Below are 12,929 nucleotides of genomic sequence, written 5' to 3'. Positions count from 1 at the left end.
GGGATATAGAACGGCATGTAATGAAAGAACCCAGTAGAACTTATCTGGAGCCACGTTCCGGGATTTGTCGCGAGAAACAACACCATTTTAAGCCGCCAGACGTACTGGTACTAATGCACGCACCTTCGTTGGATGCTACCACCGAACGTTACAGGGATATAGAACGGCACGTAATGAAAGAACCCAGTAGAACTTATCTGGAGCCACGTTCCGGGATTTGTCGCGAGAAACAACACCAGTTTAAGCCGCCAGACGTACTGGTACTAATGCACGCACCTTCGTCGGGTGCTACCACCAAACGTTACCGGGATATAGAACGGCACGTAATGAAAGAACCCAGTAGAACTTATCTGGAGCCACGTTCCGGGATTTGTCGCGAGAAACAACACCAGTTTAAACCGCCAGACGTACTGGTACTAATGCACGCACCTTCGTCGGATGCTACCGCCGAACGTTACCGGGATATAGAACGGCACGTAATGAAAGAACCCAGTACAACTTATCTGGAGCCACGTTGCGGGATTTGTCGCGAGAAACAACACAAGTTTAAGCCGCCAGACGTACTGTTACTAATGCACCCACCTTCGTAGGGTGCTACCACCAAACGTTACCGGGATATAGAACGGCACGTAATGAAAGAACCCAGTAGAACTTATCTGGAGCCACGTTCCGGGATTTGTCGCGAGAAACAACACCAGTTTAAGCCGCCAGACGTACTGGTACTAATGCACGCACCTTCGTCGGATGCTACCGCCGAACGTTAGCGGGATATAGAACGGCATGTAATGAAAGAACCCAGTAGAACTTATCTGGAGCCACGTTCCGGGATTTGTCGCGAGAAACAACACCATTTTAAGCCGCCAGACGTACTGGTACTAATGCACGCACCATCGTCGGATGCTACCGCCGAACGTTACCGGGATATAGAACGGCACGTAATGAAAGAACCCAGTAGAACTTATCTGGAGCCACGTTCCGGGATTTGTCGCGAGAAACAACACCATTTTAAGCCGCCAGACGTACTGGTACTAATGCACGCACCTTCGTCGGGTGCTACCACCAAACGTTACCGGGATATAGAATGGCACGTAATGAAAGAACCCAGTTGAACTTATCTGGAGCCACGTTCCGGGATTTGTCGCGACAAACAACACAATTTTAAGCCGCCAGACGTACTGGTACTAATGCACGCACATTCGTCGGATGCTACCGCCGAACGTCAGCAAGATATAGAACGGCACGTAATGAAAGAACCCAGTAGAAATTATCTGGAGCCACGTTCCGGGATTTGTCGCGAGAAACAACACCATTTTAAGCCGCCAGACGTACTGGTACTAATGCACGCACCTTTGTCGGATGCTACCGCCTAACGTTAGCGGGATATAGAATGGCATGTAATGAAAGAACCCAGTAGAACTTATCTGGAGCCACGTTCCGGGATTTGTCGCGAGAAACAACACCATTTTAAGCCGCCAGATGTACTGGTACTAATGCACACACATTCGTCGGATGCAACCGCCGAACGTTAGCGGGATATAGAACGGCACGTAATGAAAGAACCCAGTAGAACTTATCTGGAGCCACGTTCTGGGATTTGTCGCGAGAAACAACACCAGTTTAAGCCGCCAGACGTACTGGTACTAATGCACGCACCTTCGTCGGATGCAACCGCCGAACGTTAGCGGGATATAGAACGGCACGTAATGAAAGAACCCAGTAGAACTTATCTGGAGCCACGTTCCGGGATTTGTCGCGAGAAACAACACCATTTTAAGCCGCCAGACGTACTGGTACTAATGCACGCACCTTCGTCGGATGCTACCACCAAACGTTACCGGGATATAGAACGGCTCGTAATGAAAGAACCCAGTAGAACTTATCTGGAGCCACGTTCCGGGATTTGTCGCGAGAAACAACACCAGTTTAAGCCGCCAGACGTACTGGTACTAATGCACGCACCTTCGTCGGATGCTACCGCCGAACGTTAGCGGGATATAGAACGGCATGTAATGAAAGTACCCAGTAGAACTTATCTGGAGCCACGTTCCGGGATTTGTCGCGAGAAACAACACCATTTTAAGCCGCCAGACGTACTGGTACTAATGCACGCACCTTTGTCAGATGCTACCGCCGAACGTTAGCGGGATATAGAATGGCATGTAATGAAAGAACCCAGTAGAACTTATCTGGAGCCACGTTCCGGGATTTGTTGCGAGAAACAACACCATTTTAAGCCGCCAGACGTACTGGTACTAATGCACGCACCTTCCTCGGATGCTACCGCCGAACGTTACAGGGATATAGAACAGCATGTAATGAGAGAACCCAGTAGAACTTATCTGGAGACACGTTCCGGGATTTGTCGCGAGAAACAACACCAGTTTAAGCCGCCAGACGTACTGGTACTAATGCACGCACCTTCGTCGGGTGCTACCACCAAACGTTACCGGGATATAGAACGGCACGTAATGAAAGAACCCAGTAGAACTTATCTGGAGCCACGTTCCGGGATTTGTCGCGAGGAACAACACAAGTTTAAGCCGCCAGACGTACTGGTACTAATGCACCCACCTTCGTCGGGTGCTACCACCAAACGTTACCGGGATATAGAACGGCACGTATTGAAAGAACCCAGTAGAACTTATCTGGAGCCACGTTCCGGGATTTGTCGCGAGAAACAACACCATTTTAAGCCGCCAGACGTACTGGTACTAATGCACGCACCTTCGTCGGATGCAACCGCCTAACGTTAGCGGGATATAGAACGGCACGTAATGAAAGAACCCAGTAGAACTTATCTGGAGCCACGTTCCGGGATTTGTCGCGAGAAACAACACAATTTTAAGCCGCCAGACGTACTGGTACTAATGCACGCACCTTCGTCGGATGCTACCACCAAACGTTACCGGGATATAGAACGGCTCGTAATGAAAGAACCCAGTAGAACTTATCTGGAGCCACGTTCCGGGATTTGTCGCGAGAAACAACACCAGTTTAAGCCGCCAGACGTACTGGTACTAATGCACGCACCTTCGTCGGATGCTACCGCCGAACGTTAGCGGGATATAGAACGGCATGTAATGAAAGTACCCAGTAGAACTTATCTGGAGCCACGTTCCGGGATTTGTCGCGAGAAACAACACCATTTTAAGCCGCCAGACGTACTGGTACTAATGCACGCACCTTCGTCGGATGCTACCGCCGAACGTTAGCGGGATATAGAACGGCATGTAATGAAAGAACCCAGTAGAACTTATCTGGAGCCACGTTCCGGGATTTGTCGCGAGAAACAACACCAGTTTAAGCCGCCAGACGTACTGGTACTAATGCACGCACCTTCGTCGGATGCAACCGCCGAACGTTAGCGGGATATAGAACGGCACGTAATGAAAGAACCCAGTAGAACTTATCTGGAGCCACGTTCCGGGATTTGTCGCGAGAAACAACACCATTTTAAGCCGCCAGACGTACTGGTACTAATGCACGCACCTTCGTCGGATGCTACCACCAAACGTTACCGGGATATAGAACGGCTCGTAATGAAAGAACCCAGTAGAACTTATCTGGAGCCACGTTCCGGGATTTGTCGCGAGAAACAACACCAGTTTAAGCCGCCAGACGTACTGGTACTAATGCACGCACCTTCGTCGGATGCTACCGCCGAACGTTAGCGGGATATAGAACGGCATGTAATGAAAGTACCCAGTAGAACTTATCTGGAGCCACGTTCCGGGATTTGTCGCGAGAAACAACACCATTTTAAGCCGCCAGACGTACTGGTACTAATGCACGCACCTTTGTCAGATGCTACCGCCGAACGTTAGCGGGATATAGAATGGCATGTAATGAAAGAACCCAGTAGAACTTATCTGGAGCCACGTTCCGGGATTTGTTGCGAGAAACAACACCATTTTAAGCCGCCAGACGTACTGGTACTAATGCACGCACCTTCCTCGGATGCTACCGCCGAACGTTACAGGGATATAGAACAGCATGTAATGAGAGAACCCAGTAGAACTTATCTGGAGACACGTTCCGGGATTTGTCGCGAGAAACAACACCAGTTTAAGCCGCCAGACGTACTGGTACTAATGCACGCACCTTCGTCGGGTGCTACCACCAAACGTTACCGGGATATAGAACGGCACGTAATGAAAGAACCCAGTAGAACTTATCTGGAGCCACGTTCCGGGATTTGTCGCGAGGAACAACACAAGTTTAAGCCGCCAGACGTACTGGTACTAATGCACCCACCTTCGTCGGGTGCTACCACCAAACGTTACCGGGATATAGAACGGCACGTATTGAAAGAACCCAGTAGAACTTATCTGGAGCCACGTTCCGGGATTTGTCGCGAGAAACAACACCATTTTAAGCCGCCAGACGTACTGGTACTAATGCACGCACCTTCGTCGGATGCAACCGCCTAACGTTAGCGGGATATAGAACGGCACGTAATGAAAGAACCCAGTAGAACTTATCTGGAGCCACGTTCCGGGATTTGTCGCGAGAAACAACACCATTTTAAGCCGCCAGACGTACTGGTACTAATGCACGCACCTTCGTCGGATGCTACCACCAAACGTTACCGGGATATAGAACGGCTCGTAATGAAAGAACCCAGTAGAACTTATCTGGAGCCACGTTCCGGGATTTGTCGCGAGAAACAACACCAGTTTAAGCCGCCAGACGTACTGGTACTAATGCACGCACCTTCGTCGGATGCTACCGCCGAACGTTAGCGGGATATAGAACGGCATGTAATGAAAGTACCCAGTAGAACTTATCTGGAGCCACGTTCCGGGATTTGTCGCGAGAAACAACACCATTTTAAGCCGCCAGACGTACTGGTACTAATGCACGCACCTTCGTCGGATGCTACCGCCGAACGTTAGCGGGATATAGAACGGCATGTAATGAAAGAACCCAGTAGAACTTATCTGGAGCCACGTTCCGGGATTTGTCGCGAGAAACAACACCATTTTAAGCCGCCAGACGTACTGGTACTAATGCACGCACCTTTGTCGGATGCTACCGCGGAACGTTACCGGGATATAGAACGGCATGTAATGAAAGAACCCAGTAGAACTTATCTGGAGCCACGTTCCGGGATTTGTCGCGAGAAACAACACCATTTTAAGCCGCCAGACGTACTGGTACTAATGCACGCACCTTCCTCGGATGCTACCGCCGAACGTTACAGGGATATAGAACGGCACGTAATGAAAGAACCCAGTAGAACTTATCTGGAGCCACGTTCCGGGATTTGTCGCGAGAAACAACACCAGTTTAAGCCGCCAGACGTACTGGTACTAATGCACGCACCTTCGTCGGGTGCTACCACCAAACGTTACCGGGATATAGAACGGCACTTAATGAAAGAACCCAGTAGAACTTATCTGGAGCCACGTTCCGGGATTTGTCGCGAGAAACAACACCATTTTAAGCCGCCAGACGTATTGGTACTAATGCACGCACCTTCGTCGGATGCTACCGCCGAATGTTAGCGGGATATAGAACGGCATGTAATGAAAGAACCCAGTAGAACTTATCTGGAGCCACGTTCCGGGATTTGTCGCGAGAAACAACACCATTTTAAGCAGCCAAACGTACTGGTACTAATGCACGCACTTTCGTCGGATGCTACCGCCGAACGTTAGCGGGATATAGAACGGCATGTAATGAAAGAACCCAGTAGAACTTATCTGGAGCCACGTTCCGGGATTTGTCGAGAGAAACAACACCATTTTAAGCCGCCAGACGTACTGGTACTAATGCACGCACCTTCGTCGGATGCTACCGCCGAACGTTACAGGGATATAGAACGGCACGTAATGAAAGAACCCAGTAGAACTTATCTGGAGCCACGTTCCGGGATTTGTCGCGAGAAACAACACCAGTTTAAGCCGCCAGACGTACTGGTACTAATGCACGCACCTTCGTCGGGTGCTACCACCAAACGTTACTGGGATATAGAACGGCACGTAATGAAAGAACCCAGTAGAACTTATCTGGAGCCACGTTCCGGGATTTGTCGCGAGAAACAACACCAGTTTAAACCGCCAGACGTACTGGTACTAATGCACGCACCTTCGTCGGATGCTACCGCCGAACGTTACCGGGATATAGAACGGCACGTAATGAAAGAACCCAGTACAACTTATCTGGAGCCATGTTCCGGGATTTGTCGCGAGAAACAACACAAGTTTAAGCCGCCAGACGTACTGTTACTAATGCAACCACCTTCGTAGGGTGATACCACCAAACGTTACCGTGATATAGAACGGCACGTAATGAAAGAACCCAGTAGAACTTATCTGGAGCCACGTTCCGGGATTTGTCGCGAGAAACAACACCAGTTTAAGCCGCCAGACGTACTGGTACTAATGCACGCACCTTCGTCGGATGCTACCGCCGAACGTTAGCGGGATATAGAACGGCATGTAATGAAAGAACCCAGTATAACTTATCTGGAGCCACGTTCCGGGATTTGTCGCGAGAAACAACACCATTTTAAGCCGCCAGACGTACTGGTACTAATGCACGCACCTTCGTCGGATGCTACCGCCGAACGTTACCGGGATATAGAACGGCACGTAATGAAAGAACCCAGTAGAACTTATCTGGAGCCACGTTCCGGGATTTGTCGCGAGAAACAACACCATTTTAAGCCGCCAGACGTACTGGTACTAATGCACGCACCTTCGTCTGGTGCTACCACCAAACGTTACCGGGATATAGAATGGCACGTAATGAAAGAACCCAGTAGAACTTATCTGGAGCCACGTTCGGGATTTGTCGCGAGAAACAACACCATTTTAAGCCGCCAGACGTACTGGTACTAATGCACGCACCTTCGTCGGATGCTACCGCCGAACGTTAGCGGGATATAGAACGGCACGTAATGAAAGAACCCAGTAGAAATTATCTGGAGCCACGTTCCGGGATTTGTCGCGAGAAACAACACCATTTTAAGCCGCCAGACGTACTGGTACTAATGCACGCACCTTTGTCGGATGCTACCGACTAATGTCAGCGGGATATAGAATGGCATGTAATGAAAGAACCCAGTAGAACTTATCTGGAGCCACGTTCTGGGATTTGTCGCGAGAAACAACACCATTTTAAGCCGCCAGATGTACTGGTACTAATGCACACACCTTCGTCGGATGCTACCGCCGAATGTTAGCGGGATATAGAACGGCACGTAATGAAAGAACCCTGTAGAACTTATCTGGAGCCACGTTCCGGGATTTGTCGCGAGAAACAACACCATTTTAAGCCGCCAGACGTACTGGTACTAATGCACGCACCTTCGTCGGGTGCTACCACCAAACGTTACCGGGATATAGAATGGCACGTAATGAAAGAACCCAGTAGAACTTATCTGGAGCCACGTTCCGGGATTTGTCGCGAGAAACAACACCAGTTTAAGCCGCCAGACGTACTGGTACTAATGCACGCACCTTCGTCGGATGCAACTGCCGAACGTTAGCGGGATTTCGAACGGCACGTAATCAAAGAACCCAGTAGAACTTATCTGGAGCCACGTTCCGGGATTTGTCGCGAGTAACAACACCATTTTAAGCCCCCCGACGTACTGGTACTAATGCACGCACCTTCGTCGGATGCTACCGCCGAACGTTACCAGGATATAGAACGGCACGTAATGAAAGAACCCAGTAGAACTTATCTGGAGCCACGTTCCGGGATTTGTCGCGAGAAACAACACCAGTTTAAGCCGCCAGTTGTACTGGTACTAATGCACACAGCTTCGTTGGGTGCTACCACCAAACGTTACCGGGATATAGAACGGCATGTAATGAAAGAACCCAGTAGAACTTATCTGGAGCCACGTTCCGGGATTTGTCGCGTGAAACAACACCAGTTGAGGCCGCCAGACGTACTGGTACTAATGCACGCACCTTCGTCGGATGCTACCGCCAAACGTTAGCGGGATATAGAACGGCACGTAATGAAAGAACCCAGTAGAACTTATCTGGAGCCACGTTCCGGGATTTGTCGCGAGAAACAACACCAGTTTAAGCCGCCAGACGTACTGGTACTAATGCACGCACCTTCGTCGGATGCTACCGCCGAACGTTACCGGGATATAGAACGGCACGTAATGAAAGAACCCAGTAGAACTTATCTGGAGCCACGTTCCGGGATTTGTCGCGAGAAACAACACCAGTTTAGCCGCCAGACGTACTGGTACTAATGCACGCACCTTCGTCAGATGCTACCGCCGAACGTTAGCGGGATATAGAACGGCATGTAATGAAAGAACCCAGTATAACTTATCTGGAGCCACGTTCCGGGATTTGTCGCGAGAAACAACACCATTTTAAGCCGCCAGACGTACTGGTACTAATGCACGCACCTTCGTCGGATGCTACCGCCGAACGTTACCGGGATATAGAACGGCACGTTATGAAAGAACCCAGTAGAACTTATCTGGAGCCACGTTCCGGGATTTGTCGCGAGAAACAACACCAGTTTAAGCCGCCAGACGTACTGGTACTAATGCACGCACCTTCGTCGGGTGCTACCACCAAACGTTACCGGGATATAGAACGGCACGTAATGAAAGAACCCAGTAGAACTTATCTGGAGCCACGTTCCGGGATTTGTCGCGAGGAACAACACCAGTTTAAACCGCCAGACGTACTGGTACTAATGCACGCACCTTCGTCGGATGCTACCGACGAACGTTAGCGGGATATAGAACGGCATGTAATGAAAGAACCCAGTAGAACTTATCTGGAGCCACGTTCCGGGATTTGTCGCGAGAAACAACACCATTTTAAGCCGCCAGACGTACTGGTACTAATGCACGCACCTTCGTCGGATGCTACCGCCCAACGTTACCGGGATATAGAACGGCATGTAATGAAAGAACCCAGTAGAACTTGTCTGGAGCCACGTTCCGGGTTTTGTCGCGAGAAACAACACCAGTTTAAGCCGCCAGACGTAGTGGTACTAATGCACCCACCTTCGTCGGGTGCTACCACCAAACGTTACCGGGATATAGAATGGCACGTAATGAAAGAACCCAGTAGAACTTATCTGGAGCCACGTTCCGTGATTTGTCGCGAGAAACAACACCAGTTTAAGCCGCCAGACGTACTGGTACTAATGCACGCACCTTCGTCGGATGATACCGCCGAACGTTAGCGGGATATAGAATGGCATGTAATGAAAGAACCCAGTAGAACTTATCTGGAGCCACGTTCCGGGATTTGTCGCGAGAAGCAACACCATTTTAAGCTGCCAGACGTACTGGTACTAATGCACGCGACTTCGTCGGATGCTACCGCCGAACGTTACCGGGATATGGAACGGCACGTAATGAAAGAACCCAGTAGAACTTATCTGGAGCCACGTTCCGGGATTTGTCGCGAGAAACAACACCAGTTTAAGCCCGCAGACGTACTGATACTAATGCACGCACCTTCGTCGGATGCTACCGCCTAACGTTACTGGGATATAGAACGGCACGTAATGAAAGAACCCAGTAGAACTTATCTGGAGCCACGTTCCGGGATTTGTCGTGAGAAACAACACCAGTTTAAGCCGCCAGAAGTACTGGTACAAAGGCACGCACCTTCGTCGGGTGCTACCACCAAATGTTACCGGGATATAGAACGGCACGTAATGAAAGAACCCAGTAGAACTTATCTGGAGCCACGTTCCGGGATTTGTTGCGAGAAACAACACCAGTTTAAGCCGCCAGACGTACTGGTACTAATGCACGCACCTTCATCGGATGCTACCGCCGCACGTTAGCGGGATATCGAACGGCACGTAATCAAAGATCCCAGTAGAACTTATCTGGAGCCACGTTCCGGGATTTGTCGCGAGAAACAACACCATTTTAAGCCCCCCGACGTACTGTTACTAATGCACGCACCTTCGTCGGATGCCACCGCCGAACGTTACCGGGATATAGAACGGCACGTAATGAAAGAACCCAGTAGAACTTATCTGGAGCCACGTTCCGGGATTTGTCGCGTGAAACAACACCAGTTTAAGCCGCCAGACGTACTGGTACTAATGCACGCACCTTCGTCGGATGCTACCGCCGAACGTTAGCGGGATATAGAACGGCACGTAATGAAAGAACCCAGTAGAACATATCTGGAGCCACGTTCCGGGATTTGTCGCGAGAAACAACACCATTTTAAGCCGCCAGACGTACTGGTACTAATGCACGCACCTTCGTCGGATGCTACCGCCGAACGTTACCGGGATATAGAACGGCACGTAATGAAAGAACCCAGTAGAACTTATCTGGAGCCACGTTCCGGGATTTGTCGCGAGAAACAACACCAGTTTAAGCCGCCAGACGTACTGGTACTAATGCACGCACCTTCGTCGGATGCTACAGCCGAACGTTAGCGGGATATAAAACGGCATGTAATGAAAGAACCCAGTATAACTTATCTGGAGCCACGTTCCGGGATTTTTCGCGAGAAACAACACCATTTTAAGCCGCCAGACGTAGTGGTACTAATGCACGCACCTTCGTCGGATGCTACCGCCGAACGTTACCGGGATATAGAACGGCACGTAATGAAAGAACCCAGTAGAACTTATCTGGAGCCACGTTCCGGGATTTGTCGCGAGAAACAACACCAGTTTAAGCCGCCAGACGTACTGGTACTAATGCACGCACCTTCGTCGGGTGCTACCACCAAACGTTACCGGGATATAGAACGGCACGTAATGAAAGAACCCAGTAGAACTTATCTGGAGCCACGTTCAGGGATTTGTCGCGAGAAACAACACCAGTTTAAACCGCCAGACGTACTGGTACTAATGCACGCACCTTCTTCGGATGCTACCGCCGAACGTTAGCGGGATATAGAACGGCATGTAATGAAAGAACCCAGTAGAACTTATCTGGAGCCATGTTCCGGGATTTGTCGCGAGAAACAACACCAGTTTAAGCCGCCAGACGTACTGGTACTAATGCACGCACCTTCGTCGGGTGCTACCACCAAACGTTACCGGGATATAGAACGGCACATAATGAAAGAACCCAGTAGAACTTATCTGGAGCCACGTTCCTGGATTTGTCGCAAGAAACAACACCAGTTTAAGCCGCCAGACGTACTGGTACTAATGCACGCACCTTCGTCGGATGCAACCGCCGAACGTTAGCGGGATATAGAACGGCACGTAATGAAAGAACCCAGTAGAACATATCTGGAGCCACGTTCCGGGATTTGTCGCGAGAAACAACACCATTTTAAGCCGCCAGACGTACTGGTACTAATGCACGCACCTTCGTCGGATGCTACTGCCGAACGTTACCGGGATATAGAACGGCACGTAATGAAAGAACCCAGTAGAACTTATCTGGAGCCACGTTCCGGGATTTGTCGCGAGAAACAACACCAGTTGAAGCCGCCAGACGTACTGGTACTAATGCACGCACCTTCGTCGGATGCTACCGCCGAACGTTAGCGGGATATAAAACGGCATGTAATGAAAGAACCCAGTATAACTTATCTGGAGCCACGTTCCGGGATTTGTCGCGAGAAACAACACCATTTTAAGCCGCCAGACGTACTGGTACTAATGCACGCACCTTCGTCGGATGCTACCGCCGAACGTTACCGGGATATAGAACGGCACGTAATGAAAGAACCCAGTAGAACTTATCTGGAGCCACGTTCCGGGATTTGTCGCGAGAAACAACACCAGTTTAAGCCGCCAGACGTACTGGTACTAATGCACGCACCTTCGTCGGATGCTACAGCCGAACGTTAGCGGGATATAAAACGGCATGTAATGAAAGAACCCAGTATAACTTATCTGGAGCCACGTTCCGGGATTTGTCGCGAGAAACAACACCAGTTTAAGCCGCCAGACGTAGTGGTACTAATGCACGCACCTTCGTCGGATGCTACCGCCGAACGTTACCGGGATATAGAACGGCACGTAATGAAAGAACCCAGTAGAACTTATCTGGAGCCACGTTCCGGGATTTGTCGCGAGAAACAACACCAGTTTAAGCCGCCAGACGTACTGGTACTAATGCACGCACCTTCGTCGGGTGCTACCACCAAACGTTACCGGGATATAGAACGGCACATAATGAAAGAACCCAGTAGAACTTATCTGGAGCCACGTTCCTGGATTTGTCGCAAGAAACAACACCAGTTTAAGCCGCCAGACGTACTGGTACTAATGCACGCACCTTCGTCGGATGCAACCGCCGAACGTTAGCGGGATATAGAACGGCACGTAATGAAAGAACCCAGTAGAACATATCTGGAGCCACGTTCCGGGATTTGTCGCGAGAAACAACACCATTTTAAGCCGCCAGACGTACTGGTACTAATGCACGCACCTTCGTCGGATGCTACTGCCGAACGTTACCGGGATATAGAACGGCACGTAATGAAAGAACCCAGTAGAACTTATCTGGAGCCACGTTCCGGGATTTGTCGCGAGAAACAACACCAGTTGAAGCCGCCAGACGTACTGGTACTAATGCACGCACCTTCGTCGGATGCTACCGCCGAACGTTAGCGGGATATAAAACGGCATGTAATGAAAGAACCCAGTATAACTTATCTGGAGCCACGTTCCGGGATTTGTCGCGAGAAACAACACCATTTTAAGCCGCCAGACGTACTGGTACTAATGCACGCACCTTCGTCGGATGCTACCGCCGAACGTTACCGGGATATAGAACGGCACGTAATGAAAGAACCCAGTAGAACTTATCTGGAGCCACGTTCCGGGATTTGTCGCGAGAAACAACACCAGTTTAAGCCGCCAGACGTACTGGTACTAATGCACGCACCTTCGTCGGGAGCTACCACCAAATGTTACCGGGATATAGAACGGCACGTAATGAAAGAACCCAGTAGAACTTATCTGGAGCCACGTTCAGGGATTTGTCGCGAGAAACA

The sequence above is a fragment of the Schistocerca gregaria genome, chromosome 11 (genome assembly GCF_023897955.1).
Source record: "Schistocerca gregaria isolate iqSchGreg1 chromosome 11, iqSchGreg1.2, whole genome shotgun sequence".
Taxonomy (NCBI): Eukaryota; Metazoa; Arthropoda; class Insecta; order Orthoptera; family Acrididae; genus Schistocerca; species Schistocerca gregaria.
Note: the sequence above shows the minus strand (reverse complement) of the source record.